Source organism: Lupinus angustifolius, chromosome LG11 (assembly GCF_001865875.1).
Source record: "Lupinus angustifolius cultivar Tanjil chromosome LG11, LupAngTanjil_v1.0, whole genome shotgun sequence".
Lineage (NCBI taxonomy): Eukaryota > Viridiplantae > Streptophyta > Magnoliopsida > Fabales > Fabaceae > Lupinus > Lupinus angustifolius.
Window position 1 is genome coordinate 25,940,601 of NC_032019.1, and position 14,319 is coordinate 25,954,919.

The following is a 14,319-nucleotide window of genomic DNA, read 5'->3' on the forward strand; positions in this document are numbered from 1 at the left end:
TTATTACTAAACAATATTACGTCCACAAGAGACTAGGTTGTCACACCCTAATCTTGGCAACTCTAATATTCACGTAGTAATGAATATAAGATCTTAAGAAAAGTATGCTTACCTTGGCAAATAAACTAAGTAGTACAACTACTTCTTAGTTTATTTGTTAAGTGTTTGAGAGAAGTAATTTTTATAACTTGAAATCAGTTTTTAGGTCATCAATCTAAAAATAGCATTAAGAATGTCTCAAACAAATAATTTTAACCAAAGCACCAACTTGAATGATTAAAATTCAAGTTTAGAATAAAAGAAGAAGAAGAAATACATGATCAACCATTCAAAAGAAATTGTTAGGAGCATGAGCCATCCATCAAAGGGTTGGATGCTTTGACTTCCAAATGAGATTACAAAATTTATTTTTGCATCTCATTTGCCTTCTCCTTTTCTCCTCTTGAATTATAAACTAAAATTACAAAACTTACTTAAATAAAGTTCTTATGAACTAAGAACAAGAAGAGAGAACTTCATGGAAGAATAATTTCAAGGCAATATGGTGAATGATGTATGATATATTTTTTCTAATGAAATGTGCCTCTATTTATAGAAATTTCCTTGTTAGCACCGCTCAGCAGCTGACCAAACCCTTCAACATGGGTTTGGTCACTTGATCAAGCAGCTTTGTCATCTCCTTAAGCTTGACTCACCAAAGCTAGTTGTGAGCTATGGGACCAGCTATGGTGAGCTACTCTGAAAAGCCTATGGTGAGCTACTTGAAGTGATCTCATTGGTGACTTCATGGTTTGGTTGATGGCTAAGTCAAGTCTAGGTGCAAACCGCTTAGCACACCTGTGGCACCGCTAAGCTGCTTGTTCAGCAGCTTTAACCGTGCTGACTGGGACGTGGCCTGGTGCTTGTTGACCTGGGCAAGAGTCTGGTTCACCACTTAGCTACTTGATTGCATCGCTGAGCTGCTGCTTGAGCAGCTTAGCGTATGCCAAGCTTGTATCTGACTGTGTCAAGCTTGAGTTCTGACCGTGTTAGGATTAGTCTGGTGCTAGATTGAGTGGCCAAGCAGGTCCGCTAAGTTGCTTACTTAAGTAGCTTGGTCCAGGTTAGGCTGGTGTCCAGGTCAGCTTAGTCTGGCTTGGTCCACGCTCAGCTGCTTGGTTGAGCACCTTGATTTTGACTTCTTTTTCTCTTTGACCATGAGTTTTTTTTTTCTTTTCTTCTTCTTTCTAAATCCAACAAAACACATAAAAAAGAAATACAAACACAAATATACGAGATTGTGATATTTTATACAAAAAGTATTGTTTTAAGTGGGTTTTTCTCAATTATGCTTAAGATAAGTGCCATAAAAGTGTATGAAATTTAGGTATGTTTGGCACTTATCAATGTGCGAGTAACTCACAGCCCCTTGCCTTATGCAATCTTCATAAACAACATACTTGAGCATTTTGGTGTATTCACTGCTGGTGAGTCCAAATAATTGATTGTAAGATTGATGTGGATGTGATCCACATAATGGGTTTGTTTCGAGATGCAATTGATAGAATCTATAAGCATCAAAGTGATAGACATGCTACACCTGTTGATCCAACTGCAAATGTCTCTGCTAACCCTCCTGAACATCAACCTTCTGAATTTTATGTTGAGTCTTCTTCATTTGTTGTCGTGCCTACAAATGAGATTATCATCGACGAGTTATTCTCTCTTTGAGGCTACATCTCTAATCGGATGGATGTTCTTGATGCTCAGAATCAACAAGTCCAATTTGAACTTCAACATCTTTCCTATAAGATCAATAGCCTAGACCTTGATGACGATCGCACTAAGCGTAAATCTTAGAATATTTGTTGTCTGGGATTTCTCTTTGTAATGTTGCTTGATTGTTGACAATTTGTTCTTCTGGTTTTTGTGGTTATGTTTGAACAATGTATGAACATCTTTTCGTTGTATGCTATGTTATGCTATTTTAAAATTTGCATTTTCTATATACATATCGTATGTATGCTGGACTCTTGGCTTTTCTCCTTTTTGATGAATTCAAAAGGGGGAGAAAAGTTAGGAGAGTTTATTTTCTGTTTAAAAATCTTTCAGGCACATAACTTCCAATCAAATGGGAAGTATACAAAATAGAGGGAGCATACTCAAGTCATGCCAAAATATCACAAAGTATGCCACTCTCAGAAAACTACACTATGAAGAAGATATTGGTTTGCCATCATCAAAAAGGGGGAGATTGTGAAGAAGATCTTGCTCTTGACCTTGGCACAGTTTTGATGAAGACACCAACATCACATAAAGAAGAAAATAAGAATACTTATGAAGACAATGAAGATAAAGCTTCAAGGAAATTAGAGTCTAAGTCTATATGTACTTCTATTCTTATACTCTAAAAATACAATTAGTAGTAATGCTTTAAAATTATTTTAAAATGAAAATTGAAATCTACAAGTATAAATGAAAACAATTTTGAAAATTCTGTGTAATAGGTTACTAGATCTAAGTAACAGGTTGTTGTGAATAACTAACATGTTACCAGAACTAAGTAACAGGTTACATGAGTGAGAAATGAGTTACCCAATAAAAACTGAATAGGTTAATCGGTTACTCCATTTGAGTAACCGATTACAAGGTTATAGTATATTTGAGTAATCGATTAGACACTAGGGTAATCAATTACTCAGTTGGACAAAATGTTTAGGTAATCAATTACGTCCTTTGAGTAATCGATTACATTGTGTGATAATCAATTACTTAGTTGGACAGAATTATAGGGTAATCGATTATGTCGAGGTTGTAATCGATTACTAAGAGTTGTTACACTAGATTTTCATATTCAAACTGCACATCTTTCACCCCAAACCAAATGGTTTCATTCCAATCAATTCCTACCTTTTCATAGAGGTGTCATGGCTGATTGAAAAACCTATTTAAAGGCATTGAAACTCAGAATTCATAACAAGAACTCATATACACAATCTAAAAATTTTGAAACACTTTCCTGCAACTTGTTCTTGACTTTCATATTAAATTTTCTGACGTTGCTTTAGGTGTGGTTTCAAAATTTTCAAACCTTTTGAGCAATATTACTAAGTGTATAAAGAGTTACCATATTGCAAGAGATAATAGTACTCAAATCTTATAAAGGAAATCCTTGCCATTGTTAATGTTTTCTTCATTCAAATTGTTGAAATACTTTCTCTCACAAGGATGTGATAAGAAAGGGGATAGAGTCATTTGGAAAGCTTGTTTTCCAAAGATTTACATAGGTATTAGAGAGTGAGTAAGGTACAAGGAAGTCTCGGGGTGAGAATATGTAATTACTACTCTTAATATCTAGTGTTAAAATCTCTTGTGTTGCAAGAGTACTAGATGTAACCTTCGATGGACAAGAAGGTGAATCAATATAAAAATATCTGAGTACTCTCTTCTCCTTTATCTCCTTAAATTTACTTGATATTTTTCTGCATAAGTCTTCCGTTGCTACTAACTTTATAATTGTAGAAAATTTTGTCATAGATTTAAGACTACTAATTCACCCCCACCCCCCACCCCCTCTTAGTTTCCATCTTAGTCTTACAGTGTCACCTCCTAGCAAGCATGTCTTCATGGGACCCTCAGACTATACTTTAGTTGTTTCCTCCTTCACTACTTGGTGGAACATATCAAGCTTACAACATGAGTCCTTAAGAGAAGGTTGTTTTATAGCTTCAACAATATCATATTTAACCTTTTCATCACCTATGCTTAGAGAAAATTTTCCATTCTTAACATCAGTTATGGCACCTCGGTTGCCAAAAAGGGTCAACCTAATAGGATTGGAAATTGGGAATCTTCCTCCATTTCTAGTATTACAAAATCAACTAGATTGAAAAAATTTCCAACATTACTAGGAACATACTCCAAGACGCCTATAGGGAATTTCACTAACCTATCCGTAAATTATAGTGATATAGTAGTAGGTTTTAGTTCACTCATTTCCAATTTTGTACACACGGATAAGGGCATGAGACTCACACTTGCCTCGAAGACACACAAAGCATGGTCAAAAGTAGTGTTACCAATTAAGCATGGGATAGAGAATCTACCAAGATCTTTTAATTTAGGAAGAAATTTATTTTGAGTTAAAGCATTGTGCTCCTCCGTTAAAGCAATTGTTTCATAATCCTCTAGTTTTCTCTTTTTAGATAGAATATCCTTAAGAAACAAATTTCCCAAATTTCTTCTCTAAACATGCCTTTGCTAATCTCTAGAGATAAGGAACTAGGGATACATATGGTGGTGGGGCTACATACTTAGACATTTTTTCAGAATTTTGTTCCCCTTTGATGAATTGTGTCTTAGTATGTTTATCTTCCAAGTATGCATCATTCCCAGTTTGAGGAATATCGTTTAGTTCCTCCTCACTACTTAATTGGACAACCTTATAGTACTCATTATTTGGATTCTTTTATGGTTGTCCTCAAAATATCCTTATTTAATGCATATTAAAGTTACTAGATTCTAGGACAATTTGTGTTTCCAACATTTTTCTGTGGATAGTCATATTTTCTATCTTTGAATTCAAATCATGAAGCATATTTGAGAAATTTTTATTAATCATAATTTGATCCTCATGAAATTTATTTTGGTAAGCAAATAGTTTTTCGTCACAATCCATTATTATTTTAAGAGTAGGATCAAAGGGAGAAGAATATTCATGTGAAAACTGTGTCATAGATTTAATATTACCTTGCACATCCTAGTATTGTTGATTCAATGTATTGTTGCTCCTCCGAGAAAGGTTGGAATTGTCATGCCTCTACGGTGGGTTAAAATTTTGTCTAGTCCTCTCCTTATAGTCATCGAAGTTTCATGATTCAGGATGTTCATTGGCTAACACTTCATGTTCACATTCAGTGGATTGTTTGCATTCATATAACTCATGTACTTGTGCTCCACACCCCTCACATGTTGCAATCAAAGACCCAACAACATGAGCATGGTATTTTTCCAGCTTTCCAAACCTTTGGGAAAGGTTATATGGCATGTAAATTACCTTCTCCATTTGATTTCCTAAACATTGTGCACCAGTATCTCTCCTTGGATGATGTCTCCACTCAATGGCCCATCGGTGATGACTGGAAACAATATTTTCTATGATTCTTGAAGCAACATCAATTCCTTTACATATAAAGGCACCACCTGCTAAAGAGTCTAGAAATTGTTTGGATGGAAAATCTAACCCACTGTAAAAGTTCTGGACTAGCATCCATGGTGGAATACCATGATGAGGGCAAGCTTCAGATTTTGATTCCATATCCTTTCGATTTAAGTTTTGGATGAGGTGCCTATAGTGCACAATTTTGGAATGGGGGAAGTATTTGTTGAGAAAAGCCTCTTCCAAGTTCGCCAAGTTGCTTGAGATTCATAATATTGATTTCATAGCCACGTCTTAGCTTTGTCTCGAAGAGAATATGGGAACATGAGGAGACAAATGGCATCTTCAGAAACCCCATGGTTTCTTATAGTCTCACAAAATTCCAAACACTGATCAATATAGGCATTTGGATCTTCATGAGCTCATCCTCCAAACGGATTTTGCATCACCATTTCGATTAGAGAAGTTAGGAAAGAAAGGTTATTTGCCTCAATAGTTGGTCAAATTATTGTAGGATGCATACTACGAGCATCAGAGGTTGCATAGTTGCGAAGTGGTATTTCACCTTGTTTAGCATGGTTGGTACATGCCAATCTCTTTCTCTTTATTGCCTTGTTCTTATCTGAGAAGTTATTTTTGGCTCTATGCCAACAAACGTTGTATCACAGCAACTCGAACATTGCATAAACCAAAGTGGCAACTTGTAGATCTACCAAGAAAACTGAAAATGCGTAATACAATAGAGTAAAGTGAGAAATTAATTTAGCATCCAAGAAATTTTGCGTAATCCCTGCCAACTACACGAAAAACTTGATAGGAAAATCACAAGTATACGATTTCTTTGTCAAGTATTAAAAGATATCGATCCCACGAGGACTAGAAAGTTCCTTTAGTTCTATCAATTAACTATACCTTGACTCTGAAAGGGATTAAAACGAACTTGAGAATAATGGAATATTTAACAATAATAATTATGAAAATAGTGAAAGAATTGAGATTTAGATTAGGAAGAGTTCCCGGGATAAGGTTATCACCTTTACACTTGCAAATACTTGATTCTGATTATTATCATGAACTTTAAGTTGTGAGGGTAAATTGCTCTTAGATATGTGTTTTCCCCTCTCGAGCTCCAACAAGTGTACTCAATTGAAGTCACGCCTACTCTCGTTGTACGGTTATTGATGTAAACCCTCCTAGGGCAGCCTTTGATTCCAAGGGCAAGATAAGTCATGATGGTCCTACAACTAGGGCCAAAGCCGAGGTAGGAATCCTTAAAGTCTCAAAGGACACAATTGACCCAGGAGAGGGTATGTGAGGAGGACATTTATGTCCTTATGTCACTTTATACTTAGGTTTATTTTATTTTCATTGATTCAAATAAATGAGATTGCATTCTCATATAGTCTTAGGTTTATTTTCATTCAAGTATTTTTAATATTTAATTCATGTAATATGGGTTGGGAATTATTTGTAACATTGGTCCATATTCATGACCAAGTAGTTTACTTAGGTTCAAGGGTAAGCCTTTCACGTGGCTAGGGCAAATGGAAGTCAATGCATGATCATTTCAAGGAAGGAGGCACGTAAGGAACTCTATCTATAAGGACAAACAAGGAGATAAGGCAATTCAGCTAACACTTTATCTCTAAGGCAAACAAGGAGATAAGGCATGGAGGGAAAACGAATTTAAAAGAAGATAGATTTGAATTTGAATTCAAGGGTATATGGCACACGTTTTCAAACTTGGAGATAAAGAGAAGATTATATGAAGATTAAAGAGAGATTAATCAATCTCCCAAAGATGCACACGGCTAGAAACAAGGAAAGAAGATAGGAAGCTCAATCTTTTAAGGTGCACAAGGCTATAAAATAGGGAATCCTAATCTCATCTCCAACCAACAACAAATCAGATTGGATTCAAATTAAATATGATTAGTTCCTCAAGATGAAGTCAAATTGATCAAGTCTCTTCCTTCTCCTCAACAAATTCGGCCAACCATCCACCAAAACCGAATTACACTCAAGACTAAGTCAAACAAGCAATTCAGCTCAACCAATTGATATTACTTAGGATTTTATTTTTATGTTTATTAGAAGATAATTTGATTTCTATCTTCTATTTTATCTATTCAGCCAAGGCAACTTTGCCTATTTATATTTTGATCAAATCATTAATAAAGGTTAAGTTTTATTTTGAGTAAATTTGAATTGTTTTAGTTGAGAGCACTTCTCCTAAACTCTATCCTTTGGCCGTGGCCATTGATGAGCTTTTATCAAGCTTCTTAAGCTTGTGGCAAGCAACACTTGACTTATCAAGCTTCCATGCTTGTGGCGTCTTCCATCTCATTCCTCTTCCACCTTCTTCCATAACAAGCCATCACAATCTTCCCTACACTTCTCTACGCCCAAATCAAAAGACAAACCTAACGTATAACCCCCAACCGAACCCAACCATCCCTAAATCACCTCATCTCCCATTGATCCGAAACCATACACATCACTTTACCCTAAACAGCCACAAATCATCATCTACAAAAAAAAACCCTTAACTCAAACCCCTCCAACCCTAAAATTACCTAACCAAACCGAGGCCATAAAACCTCAAACCATACACAAACCCTAGCCTATTTATACAACCCCAAACCGAAGCAAATCAACCCAAAAATTGCCCTAATTTGACAAAACCGAATTCACACATTCACAAAGCCTAATTTCAAGCTAAACGATCCTATAATTCTAAGGCAGCCCCTTGAGGTTGTCATCAAGTGTTAATCAAATCATTTACTTGGATCTTTCTATCTATTTTCTTTGTAGCAACCCAAGGGAATTCCAAGAAAACCCCCGATAATCCTTAGACTACTCTAGTGACTTAGGATTTTAGTTTGAATAACTGAATGATCGGATAATTGGGTTCACCTTTTGGTCCTACCCCAATATATCTAAGATGTGCAACTTGATGGCCAGACAACTCACACGAATAAGACATCAGTTTGATGATTCAAATCATAACACTAAATGAAATAGAAGTATAATTGAGTACTTATTTAATGTTAAAGGGCATAGCCCCTATCCTAGAAATAAATAAAATTACTCACTCATAATGGAGAAGAGATTACAAAATTGTAATAAGAACATAGAAAAAATAACAATGTGAATCCCAAGCAGAGTAAAATGTGATTTAATCACTAAGGGAGAACTATTATTTATCATAGTTACAAGGGATCAGGTTAAGTCCAACAAATTCAATCTCAAAATATGAAAATTAGGAATAGATCGGTTGTTGAAAAATAGAATTGGTTGATTCAAGAGTATGATGTCTCTCAACAACATGTCCCCTTTTATGGTGCCAATTTGTTGAAATAGTTTAGTGTGATCAAATAAGAGTTGTTTGATTCATTTTAACTCCTTTTTTGGGTTGAGTTAACCGTACCATTTCTTACGAAAGGTTGGTGTCAAGAATGATGTAAACCATACCATTTCTTGCAAAATGTTGGTATAATTAAGAGTTGATTTAGAGTGATGAATAAATAAAATAATAACAAAAGAATGAATTACAATAAGTAAATAAAGTAATAAACAAATGGTTAGTGAGTTAGTATGTTAGATATTTATGTACTCGTCACTCATGAATTAAACTACTCTTTTTACATAGTAGCAAACCTTGGATTGGAGTGCACATATGCAATTGGATTTCTATTTCAACAAACAAAATGTATAAGTAACTCTTTACTATATTTACTCTTGGATCTCTTTCAAGATTCAATTGTAGTATAATATAGGGTTATGTCAAACCACAGAGAATTTCCTAACGGAAATGTAATCATACTTTGTATCTTTTATCACAAGTAAAAAGTAACAAATAAGTTGTTGTGATTTTATAAATTGATGAACGTGGAAAAATAAAATAACTAACAATTTAGAAATTCAACATAAGAATATGGTTTAGACATATCAATGTAAAGTTTCTTAACTCTTAAGTATCAACATGATTTTAATGTACACGAGTTATTTTGGTGTGATTTCATCCACCGTACATCATTTCTTAACTCACCCTTCCTTTCAGATCAGGTGGGATGATTTTCAAACCTTGCTTAATACATTATCACCCATCAAGTATCCTCTGAATGAAATAAGGTTGTCACCATATATTTCGGATTCCTAGATGTTGATAATCTTGAAAGCAAGTTTCTTATAATGGATGCTTGGAAATGGCAAATATTCAAGTCTGCCATTGTAGCATGACAATATTTGTTATATCATCCAACAAAAGATTTTTGGATATTTGAAAACATATTTTAGGTTATCAATCAAAAATAAGCATAAAGAGTAGATGGAATGAAATAATAGAATAGAAACACATAACTTGAATAATATAATTAGAATTAATATAAAGAGAAAGAAATGTTACACCATAGCCAAATTTAGGAGCATTAGCCATCCATCCAGAGACAACTTTCTTCACTACCTTTGAATTAATTCTTTTATATTCATTTTCCTACAAAATTCAGAGACTACTAGGACAAGAGGTAATTAAAAATTCTAATATTTAAACACACAAAATTTAGCTAAAAAGTTTTTTATACGTTGGATTTTAAACATGATTTAATCAAGATAAGTGTCATAAAAAGTATATGAAATTAAGGTACTTTTGGCACTTATCAACTCCCCCCAACTTACAACTTTGTTTATCCCCAAACAAAGGTAAAATAACAACTACTTGGTTTTGGAAAATTTCAGCTTGTACAAGATCATGTGATTTTACCTTTGATCATGTGATTTTCACTCATAATGCTTCAAACCAAGAATGTATGCATCTTTAAACAATTAATTTAGCATTTCACTTAAGAAAATGTTATCAATCCAAGAGATACATTTTCACACATGCTTCAAGAATGGAACCAAATGGGTAAGTGTTTCACTCAAAAATAGTTTTATTGGTTTGCCAGAATTTAATTTTGTTTTTCATCTTAACACTTACTTTTCTCCAGGATCACTAAGTCTTCCTTGGGTTGTAATGAGGCTTGGCTATCAAAGAAAATTGGTTTTTCAAGATATTCAAAGATACTTTCAAATTTAAAAGAGGGCAAGATTATTTTACATTTAAATTCATATCCTTTTTCAACTTTTTCACCTTTCTTCTTTTTCTTCCTTTCCTCATTTTTTTTCTTGAACTTTTTATATAACTCTTCTTGATTTTTCTCAATTTCTTTTTACTCCTTTTTGTTTTGGAGCATACTTTTTGAATTATAAAGATATTCAGAATCTTTGTGTTGAACTTTTTATTACACGGCCAACCACCCCCCCTACTTAATTTTTTCCATCAACCTTGTTTTTGAAAAATGCTCTCTTTTTACTTAAGAAAAGTATAGGAAATTTCATTTTGTTTTTCCATATTAGGCTCAAGGTTTGTGATTGAAAAAATTAATATTTTCTTTTTAAGTCACAAAGGAGTTAACAAAGGATGTTCCTATTTTTGGTTGGTTATCATTGGTCAAGTGGCTCATTCTATTTTAAAGAACTTGCCTTGATCTTTTCCTATCAATTTTATTAAATCAAGTAAATAAAGATTCAAACAAAAATCAAATGTGCAAAGCCAACAAATATTTACACTAAGCTCACATAATTTTTCTGTTTGGCTTACACTCCCTCACATGATTGGATTATGTATATTTATTTGATTATCAAACATTTTCACAAATTCATGATAAATGATTTTCCAAGAAGTTTTCATTTTATCAAAGTTATGACATTATGAATAATGCACAAAAAATCATATTTTCCTCTCATGTTGCTCAACAAAGCTTGTTAATTCACAAAGTTAGAGATCTTGTTTTAAAATAAAATTGTTTAAGCCAAGGTTGTGTTATTTACTAAGTTTAGTTTCAACAATTTCACTTTTTACACAAAATATCAAAAGGAAACTAAAGTAAACACACAACTAAAAAATTTAAACACACACTATCAAAAGAACTAAAAAGCAATCAAAATAATTTTCTTTCAAAATGTAATACACACTCCCCCCAAATTAAATGCTTGAATTTTCGCAAGTCATGCAAAAATCGCTGAACGCCTATACGAACATGCCTAGCAGGTTGGTGAGCAGTTTTGGTTCTTTGTTAATCTTGTTACTTGTTTGCTTGAATTTGAGCTTGTTTTCTTGGCTATCTTTGAATTAATTCATTTTATTAATTCTCCTACAAATTTCATAGACAACTTGGACAAGAGGTCAAAATTTATCTAAAAAGTGTTATAAGTTGGGTTTTAAACATGATTTAATCAAGATAAGTGCCATAAAAAGTATATAAAATTAAGGTATTTCTGGTACTTATCATTCGGTCAATCCACGGTCGTGGGCCAACACACGGCCTAGCCGTAGATCGTGGCCTCCATTGGTTGGTCTTCCAGTAGCTTTCGAACACACGTTCATGTCTCAATACACAGCTCGGTACACGACCATAGGTCAGGGGCTCGACCTCACTATGCCAGATATCGCAATAAAAAAGAGGCGAAAGAACATCCACATCGCTCATTCAAGCAAGCGCAGCCCATTTGGATAGGCGGATATAACTTCAACAGCGCAGGCCAGAAAAAGCCCTATTGAACATCAGTGATGTTAGCAATAGCTTGAATCAGTTCTGTTTAATAGTGCACCTTTAAGGTTGCACTGTTAATTTACATCTATTCCACAACGCTTAATTAAAGAAGCATTGTTGAAGATGATATAGTAACAACACTTTCTTATATGAGTGTTGTTGCTTGGTTACGATGTTTACATATCTGAAACATTATTGGTGGAGTTATTGATCTCTTTGTTTGTATGCACATCTTCGAAGGACGACGGTAGCGATTCACCTTCCATTTGAATCTATATATTTTGTAGTTCACACTAATGATTCTATTTCCCTTCGTTTTTTCAAGTGTTGTTCTGTTTCAGTAAGTACATATTTCTATTTGCATTTGTCTATTAAGTTATTGCCTCCTTTTATAATTAGTCATGGAATCCAAAGAGAAGAAGATAGGAGTAAAAATCAAAGAAATCGAAAATAAACTGAAGATATGAGGTTGAAAGAGAAAGAGAAGTTTTGTTGAAAAAAGGATATTCCTACAAAAGAATGTGTTCAAGAAGTAAGGAAGTGAAGCCAATTTTGCTTAATTTACTGGATTTGATTATTATATCTCTGTGTCTAATTTTATTTTGCAGCCAGACTTAACGGCGGCTACAGGGGACGATAACCGAGACTATGTGAAATTTCTTAATTCTCTTAGGCTAATAGGGGATGATTTCTTGGACTAGACAATTGTTAATAATTTCTTTTTTGTTGTTTTTATTTTGGACAATTGTTAATAATTTCTTTTTTGTTGTTTTCATTTTGGACAATTGTTTAAACTTCATGAACAATTGTATTTGTCTTTTGGATGGTTAATTCTATTTTCCTATTGTGATCGAATTGAACATTGTATTTTGGCAACATATATATCACTGTTTAATTTGAAGAATGAAATTTTTGTTTTTGTTCTACAATATAACTCATCAAATATTCATCAACATAAATGTTTATATTATGTGTGTTGTTCTTGATAATCATATGTTGTTGATTACAATAGCTTATAATTATTAACAACAACACATATATTACAACTTCAATAACGCTCTTTCAAGAACGCACTGTTAATTTACATGTAGTCAACAACGCATGATTAAAAGAGTGTTGTTGATATCTTATGACTAAATGTTTAATAGCTCTCTTTTAAGAGTGCGGTGTTGATATTTAAAGACTATGAGCTGTAAAAGCTGTGGAATTTTAACAGTGTTATTTTAAGGGTGTGTTGTTGATATTTTATGACTATGAGCTATAAAAAGTTGTGAATGTGTAACAGTGTTCTTTTAAGGTGCGTTGTTGATATGACATCTTTAATAATGCTTCTTTAAGGATATGTTGTTGAATAGGTCATATCAATAGCGCACCCTTAAAAGAGTGATGTTGAAGATATCATATCTACAACGATTGCTTAAATGTGTGATGTTTTAAATATCTAAAGTGGATTTACTTCACTCTACACCCTCAAACTTGTGCGAAAAGAAACCTTCATATGCGTAAAACCTCAAACACACAAAAAATTTCATCAATGGTTTCCCAACTCGAAGGTGATCATGATTATCACAATCAAGGTGATCACGTTACTACACCGACTCCACAAGATAAGCCTATCATTGTTCATAAAAGAACTCCTTGTGGAATGACTTCGATGCAGAATGTCATTCATGGAAAAATTAAGGATGTGATGCTTGAAGTTGAATGGAATACAAAAGGCCTACCTGTAAACTCGAAGGGTGGCAACACATTGGTAAGCTACATCGGGGTCGTGGTTAGGAAGAATGTGCCTACTACATTCATCAAATGGACTGATGATAGGTTGAATTTCGTGAAGGAGCATACCTAGAATAAATTAGCAGTAAGTTTATATTTCAATATGCGTATTTTTGCGTTTTCAAGCAATGTGTATGTGTTTTCATGCAATGTGTATGTGTTTTCATGTAATGTATATGTGTTTGTACGCAATGTATATGTATTATCATGCAATGTATATTTATTTTCATGAAATATAAATGGACTTATGTTATGTGTTGTATATTTATGTTTTTTCAGTCAATAGATGTTGGTGAGGAGCATAAGGATTATATCCTTAAATCTTACATTGTATGTTTTGTATTATTTCAATATCATTAAATCTTACATTTGATCAAAGTTACACATGTTGTACAAGGCATGGTTGAAAGTGTGCATGTCAAGAGGAACACTTTGGAAAGCTCTCCTTGAATGTCATGGTTTTGATGAGGACAACTTGTGCCTAAAAGAGCTTGAAGATCACCAACAAATCAACGTGCTTAAGTCTTTTATTTGGTACTAGGCTTAGACTAGATTCTAGTTTAAGTTGAGTCGAAGGCTTAGGGCACCTAATACATGTCTCATATGCATATATCCTTAAATCATTTCATCCATGAGATATGTCATTTCATAATATGTTCATGCATTACATAAATACATGTATATGTGCATTCAAGGCATAAACTAAGTGTTAAACATGTATCATCTAAGTGCATAACGTATTTGATGTTTTGTATTTTAAAATACACATTTTATTTACTGTTAATCGATTAACCATACCTTTAATCGATTAAC